General features: G+C 41.0%; 1 non-coding gene across 1 annotated transcript; it reads right to left on the reverse strand.

Annotated features, from left to right (window-relative positions):
* Positions 1–633: 633 nt before the first annotated feature.
* On the reverse strand, positions 634–737 carry LOC112704252 (small nucleolar RNA R71). The gene has a single exon (XR_003154887.1). It is a non-coding gene; the product is annotated as a small nucleolar RNA R71 (small nucleolar RNA).
* Between the last annotated feature and the right edge of the window lie 6,922 nt (positions 738–7,659).

Consider the following 7,659-nt stretch of genomic DNA (forward strand, 5'->3'; position numbering starts at 1 on the left):
CTTCTACCCCTTTCTTCTTCTACTAACATAAAGGAATCTCTATACTGTGACATAGAGGATTCCTCTTTCTTTTCTTGTTTTCTTCTCTTTCATATGAGTAGGAACAGGGAAAAAGGCACTCTTGTTGAAATTGATCCAGAACCTGAAAGGACTCTGAAGAGAAAATTAAGAGAAGCTAAATTACAACAATCCGGAAACAACCTTTCAGAAATTTTCGAACAAGAGAAGGACATGGCAGCCGAAAATAATAACAATAATAATGCAAGGAGAATGCTTGGTGACTTCACAAAACCAACGTCCAAATTTGATGGAAGAAGCATCTCCATTCCTGCCATTGGAGCCAATAACTTTGAGCTTAAGCCTCAACTAGTTGCATTGATGCAACAAAACTGCAAGTTTTATGGACTTCCATCTGAAGATCCTTATCAGTTTTTAACTGAGTTCTTACAGATCTGTGAGATTGTAAAGACGAATGGAGTTGATCCTGAAGTCTACAGACTCATGCTTTTCCCTTTTGCTGTAAGAGACAGAGCTAGAATATGGTTGGATTCACAACCTAAGGATAGCCTGGACTCCTGGGACAAGCTGGTCATTGCCTTTTTGGATAAATTCTTTCCTCCTCAAAAGTTGAGCAAGCTGAGAGTAGATGTTCAAACCTTCAAACAAAAAGATGGTGAATCCCTCTATGAAGCTTGGGAAAGATACAAGCAGCTGACCAAAAGATGTCCATCTGACATGTTTTCAGAATGGACCCTATTAGATATATTCTATTATGGTCTCTCTGAATTTTCGAAAATGTCATTGGACCATTCTGCAGGTGGATCTATTCACCTGAAGAAAACGCCTGAAGAGGCTCAAGAACTCATTGACATGGTTGCAAACAACCAGTTCATGTATACCTCTGAGAGGAATTCCGTGAATAGTGGGATACCTCAGAAGAAAGGAGTTCTTGAAATTGATGCTCTGAATGCCATATTGGCTCAGAACAAAATGTTGACTCAACAGGTCAACATAATCTCTCAAAATCTGAACGGATTGCAACATGCATCCAACAGTACTAGAGAGGTAGCTTCTGAAGAAGCTTATGATCCTGAGAACCCTGCCATGGCAGAGGTTAATTACATGGGTGAACCTTATGGAAACACCTATAATCCATCATGGAGAAATCATCCAAATTTCTCCTAGAAGGATCAACAAAAGCCTCAACAAGGCTTTAACAATGGTGGACGCAATAGGCTGAATAATAGTAAGCCATATCCATCATCTTCTCAGCAACAGACAGAGAATTCTGAACAAAACACTCCTAATTTAGCAAATATAGTCTCTGATCTGTCAAAGGCCACTTTCAGTTTCATGAATGAAACAAGATCCTCCATTAGAAATCTGGAGGCACAAGTGGGCCAGCTGAGTAAGAAAGTCATTGAAACTCCTCCCAGTATTCTCCCAAGCAATACAGAAGAGAATCCAAAAGGAGAATGCAAGGCCATTGATTTGATCAAATTGGCCGAATGCACTAGGGAGGAGGAGGACGAAAATCCTAGTAAGGAAGACCTCCTGGGACGTCCTTCAAGCAAGAAGGTGTTTCCTATTAAGGATCTAAAGGAATCTGAGGCTCATATAGAGACCATAGAGATTCCATTAGATCTCCTTCTGCCATTCATGAGCTCTGAAGATTATTCATCCTCTGAAGAGGATGAAGATGTGAATGGAGAGCAAATTGCTCAATACTTAGGAGCTATCATGAAGCTGAATGCCAAGTTGTTTGGTAATGAGACTTGGGAAAGTGAACCTCCCCTGCTCATTAGTGAACTAGATACTTGGATTCAGAAAACTCTACCTCAAAAGAAACAGGATCCTGGCAAGTTCTTAATACCTTGTACCATTGGCACCATGAGCTTTGAAAAAGCTCTATGTGATCTGGGGTCAGGGATAAATCTTATGCCACTCTCTGTAATGGAGAAGCTAGGGATCATTGAGGTACAACCTGCCTTGTTCTCATTACAATTGGCAGATAAGTCATTGAGACAAGCTTATGGGACAGTAGAGGACGTGTTAGTAAAGGTTGAAGGCCTTTACATCCCTGCTGATTTCATAATCCTAGACACTAGGAAGGAAGATGATGAATGCATCATCCTAGGAAGACCTTTCCTAGCCACAGCAGGAACTGTGATAGATGTCAACAGAGGAGAATTAGTCCTTCAATTGAATGGGGACTACCTTGTGTTTAAGGCACATGGCCATCCCTCTGTGACAGAAGAGAGTAAGCATGAAGAGCTTCTCTCAATTCAGAGTCAAGAAGAACCCACACAGTCAAACTCTAAGTTTGGTGTTGTGAAGCCATAACCAAACTCTAAGTTTGGTGTTAAGATCCCATATCCAAACTCTAAGTTTGGTGTGGACAACTATACAACATTGACCTGATCACTTTGTGGCTCCATGAGAGCCACTGTCAAGCTATTGACATTAAAGAAGCGCTTGTTGGGAGGCAACCCAAGTTTATTTATCTAATTTTATTTTATTTTGTTTCTTTGTTATTTTTGTGTTTTATTAGGTACATGATCATGAGGAGTCACGAAAAAATCAAAAAAATTAAAAACAGAGTCAAAAATAGAAGAAAAAAAATTGTTCACCCTGGAGGCAGCGCAGACTGGCGTTCAACGCCAGTAAGATGCATCTGGCTGGCGTTCAACGCCAGAACAGAGCACCATTCTGGCGCTGAACGCCAGAAACAAGCAACAACCTAGCGTTAAACGCCAGGAAGGTGCACAGAGAGGACAAACTGGCGCTGAACGCCAGAAACAAGCATGAAACTGGCGTTCAACGCCAGAAACATGCATTACATGGGCGTTGAACGCCCAGAACGTGCACCAAGGGGCGTTTGAACGCCAGAATGATGCATGAAGGCATTTTACATGCCTATATGGTGAAGGAATGGTATTTCTTTTCACCTCAGGATCTGTGGACCCCACAGGATCCCCACCTACCATATTCCTACCTTTTCTTTTAATCCTAATCACACTCCACTAATCCAAACCTCATTTCAATCTTTCCCATATCACACTTCCCAAAAACCTTCACCAATCACCTCAATTCCTCTTCCCAATTACCCCATTCACCATTCACATCAACCCCCTCTTCCCCATAAACCCCACCTACCTCCATAAAATTCAAATTCATTTTTCCACCCATTCCCACCCAAATTGGCCGAACCTATACCCTTCCCTCTCCCTATAAATAGCCTTCCACTCTTCTTCATTTTCACACATCACAAACCCACATTCTCCCACATAGCCGAACCAACTCTTCTCCCTCTCTTCCCTATTTCTTCTTCTTCTTCTACTTTTCTTTTCTTTCTTGCTCGAGGGCGAGCAAAATTTTAAGTTTGGTGTGGTAAAAGCATAAGCTTTTTGTTTTTCCATCACCATCAATGGCACCTAAGGCCGGAGTATCCTCAAGAAAAGGAAAGGGGAAGACAAAAGCTTCCACCTCCGAGTCATGGGAGAAGGAGAGATTCATCTCCAAGAGCCATCAAGACCACTTCTATGATGTTGTGGCAAAGAAGAAGGTGATCCCCGAGGTCCCTTTCAAGCTCAAAAAGAATGAGTATCCGGATATCCAACATGAAATTCAAAGAAGAGGGTGGGAAGTCATAACCAACCCCATGCAACAAGTCGGAATATTGATGGTTCAAGAGTTCTATGCCAATGCATGGATCACTAGGAACCATGATCAAAGTATGAACCCGAATCCAAAGAACTATCTCACAATGGTTCGGGGGAAATACTTAGATTTTAGTCCGGAAAATGTGAGGTTGGCGTTTCACTTACCCATGATGCAAGGTGATGAACGCCCCTACACAAGAAGGGTCAACTTTAATCAAAGGTTGGACTAAGTCCTTATGGACATATGTGTGGAAGGAGCTCAGTGGAGAATAGATTCCAAAGGCAAGCCAGTCCAACTAAGAAGACTGGATCTCAAGCCTGTGGCTAGAGGATGGTTGGAATTCATCCAAAGATCCATCATTCCTACTAGCAACCGATCTGAAGTTACTGTGGATCGGGCCATCATGATCCATAGCATCATGATTGGAGAGGAAGTAGAGGTTCATGAGGTCATCTCCAATGAACTCTACAAAATAGCCGACAAGTCCTCACCCATGGCACGGCTAGCCTTCCCTCACCTTATTTGCCATCTATGTTACTCAGCTGGAGTTATCATAGATGGAGATGTCTCCATTGAAGAAGACAAGCCCATCACCAAGAAAAGGATGGAGCAAACAAGAGAAGTTCCTCACGGCCCTCAAGAAGAACATGAGGAAGTTCATCATCAACAAATGCCTCAAGGAATGCACTTTCCTCCCAACAACTATTGGGAGCAACTCAATACCTCTTTAGAAGATTTGAGCCATAATGTTGAACAATTAAGGGTGGAACATCATGAGCACTCCATCATTCTCCAAGAAATAAGAGAAGATCAAAGAGCAACGAGGGAGGAGAAACAAAGGCAAGGAAGGGACATAGAAGAGCTTAAGGACATTGTTGGTCCTTCAAGAAGAAGGACGCCACTAGAGGTGGATTCATTCCTTGTTCTTTATTTCTTTCTGTTTTCGGTTTTTAATTATTGTGTTTATCTATGTTTTGTGTCTTTATTTCATGATCATTAGTATGTAACCATGCCTTAAAGCTATGAATAAAATCCATTAGTCTTTCACCTCTCTTAAATGAAAAATGTTTTAATTCAAAAGAACAAGAAGTACATAAATTTCGAAATTATTATTGAATTTAATTTAATTATATTGATGTGGTGACAATACTTTTTGTTTTCTGAATGAATGATTGAACAGTGCATATGTCTTTTGATATTGTTGTTTATGAGTGTTAAAATTGTTGGTTCTTGAAAGAATGATGAACAAAGAGAAATGTTATTGATGATCTGAAAAAAAAATCATGAAATTGATTCTTGAAGCAAGAAAAAGCAGTGAAAAGCAAAAGCTTGTGCGAAAAAAAAATGGCAAAAAATTGAGAAAGAAAAAGAAGGAGCAGTAGAAAAAGCCAATAGCCCTTAAAACTAAAAGGCAAGGGTAAAAAGGATCCAAGGCTTTGAGCATCAATGGATAGGAGGGCCCAAGGAAATTAAATCCAGGCCTAAGCGGCTAAATCAAGCTGTCCCTAACCATGTGCTTGTGTCATGAAGGTCCAAGTGAAAAGCTTGAGACTGAGTGGTTAAAGTCGTGATCCAAAGCAAAAAAGAGTGTGCTTAAGAGCTCTGGACACCACTAACTGGGGACTCTAGCAAAGCTGAGTCACAATCTGAAAAGGTTCACCCAGTCATGTGTCTGTGGCATTTGTGTATCCGGTGGTAATACTGGAAAACAAAGTGCTTAGGGCCACAGCCAAGACTCATAAGTAGATGTGTTCAAGAATCAAACATGCTTAACTAGGAAAGTCAATAACACTATCTGAAATTCTGAGTTCCCAGAGACGCCAATCACTCTGAACTACAAAGGAAAAAGTGAGATACCAAAACTGTTCAGAAGCAAAAAGCTACAAGTCCCGCTCATCTAATTAAATTAATATTCATTGATATTCTGGAATTTATAGTATATTCTCTTCTTTTATCCTATTTGATTTTCAGTTGCTTGGGGACAAGCAACAATTTAAGTTTGGTGTTGTGATGAGCGGATAATTTATACGCTTTTTGGCATTATTTTTATATAGTTTTTAGTAAGTTCAAGCTACTTTTAGGGATGTTTTCATTAGTTTTTATGTTAAATTCACATTTCTGGACTTTACTATGAGTTTGTGTGTTTTTCTATGATTTCAGGTAAATTCTGGCTGAAATTGAGGGATTTGAGCAAAACTCTGAAGAAGGCTGACAAAAGGACTGCTGATGCTGTTGGAATCTGACCTCCCTGCACTCGAAATGGATTTTCTGGAGCTACAGAACTCCAATTGGCGCACTCTCAACGGCGTTGGAAAGTAGACATCCAGGGCTTTCCAGCAATATATAATAGTCCATACTTTATTCGGAGATTGACGACGTAACTTGGCGTTGAACGCCAAGTTCATGCTGCTGTCTGGAGTTAAACGCCAGAAAAACGTCATGATCCGGAGTTGAACGCCCAAAACACGTCATAACTCGAAGTTCAACTTCAAGAGAAGCCTTAGCTCGTGGATTGATCAAGCTCAGCCCAAGCATACACCAAGTTGGCCCTGGAAGTGAATTTATGCATCAATTACTTACTCATGTAAACCCTAGGAGCTAGTCTAGTATATATAGGATATTTATCTATTGTATTAGACATCTTTTGACAGTTTAATCTCTTGAATATTCGGTCACTTGATCATGGAGAGGGCTGGCCATTCGGCCATGCCTGAACCTCTTTTACTTATGTATTTTCAACGGTGGAGTTTCTGCACACCATAGATTAAGGGTGTGGAGCTCTGCTGTACCTCAAGTATTAATGCAATTCTATTATCTTTTATTCAAATCTCTCTTATTCTTATTCTAAGATATTCATTCGTACCCAAGAACATGATGAATGTGATGATAAGTAACCCTCATTATCATTCTCACTTATGAATGCGCGTGATTGACAACCACTTCCGTTCTACATGCAACAGAGCTTGAATGCGTATCTCTTAGATTCCCCAACAGAATCTTCGTGGTATAAGCTAGATAGATGGCGGCATTTATGAGGATCCGGAAAGTCTCACCTTATCTGTGGTATTCCGAGTAGGATCCTGGGAATCCGGAAAGTCTAACCTTGTCTGTGGTATTCTGAGTAGGATTCCGGTAATGAATGACTGTGACGTGCTTCAAACTTGCAAGATCTGGGCGTTAGTGACAGACGCAAAAGAATCAAGGGATTCTATTCCAGTAGGCACAGGAACCAACCAGTGATTAGCCGTACTGTGACAGAGTGCGTGAGCATTAGTTTTCACTGCGAGGATGGGATGTAGCCATCAACCATGGGTGATGCCTCCAGACGATTAGCCGTGCGAGTGACAGCCGCATAGGATCATTTTCCCGAGAGGATTGAAAGTAGCCACCGCTGATGGTGAACCCCTATACAAAGCTTGCCATGGAAAGGAGTAAGAAAGATTGAGTAAAAGCAGTAGGAGAGCAGTCGTCCTTAAGCCATACAGCATCTCCATTCGCTTATCTGAAATTCCCACCAATGAATCTGCATAAGTCTTCTATCCCTTTTATTTTCTATTTTATTCCATTAATCAAATTTAAACTAATAATCCAATTATCCTTGAATTCGCCTGACTGAGATTTGCAAGGTGACCATAGCTTGCTTCATACCAACAATCTCTGTGGGATCGACCCTTACTCACGTAAGGTTTATTACTTGGACGACCCAGTACACTTGCTGGTTAGTTGAACGGAGTTGTGAATTCAACCAGTGCCACAATAGTTTTTGTGTATATACCAAAGAGCCAATATCAATGATCACAATTTCGTCCACCAGAAGACATACTTCTCAAAACACCACCACATCAAAGCGTTGTTCGTAGATACCTACTGATTCGGATGTCTTACATTTTTTAGGCTTTGGCTCAGGAAAGGGAAGCGAGAGGCGAGCTGTTTGATTACCAAAGCCAACAGGAGGAGGAGATGGGTTAGGAATAACCTTAACCGAAGCCTGATAAA

This window comes from Arachis hypogaea, chromosome 7, assembly GCF_003086295.3.
Source record: "Arachis hypogaea cultivar Tifrunner chromosome 7, arahy.Tifrunner.gnm2.J5K5, whole genome shotgun sequence".
NCBI classification, from domain to species: domain Eukaryota; kingdom Viridiplantae; phylum Streptophyta; class Magnoliopsida; order Fabales; family Fabaceae; genus Arachis; species Arachis hypogaea.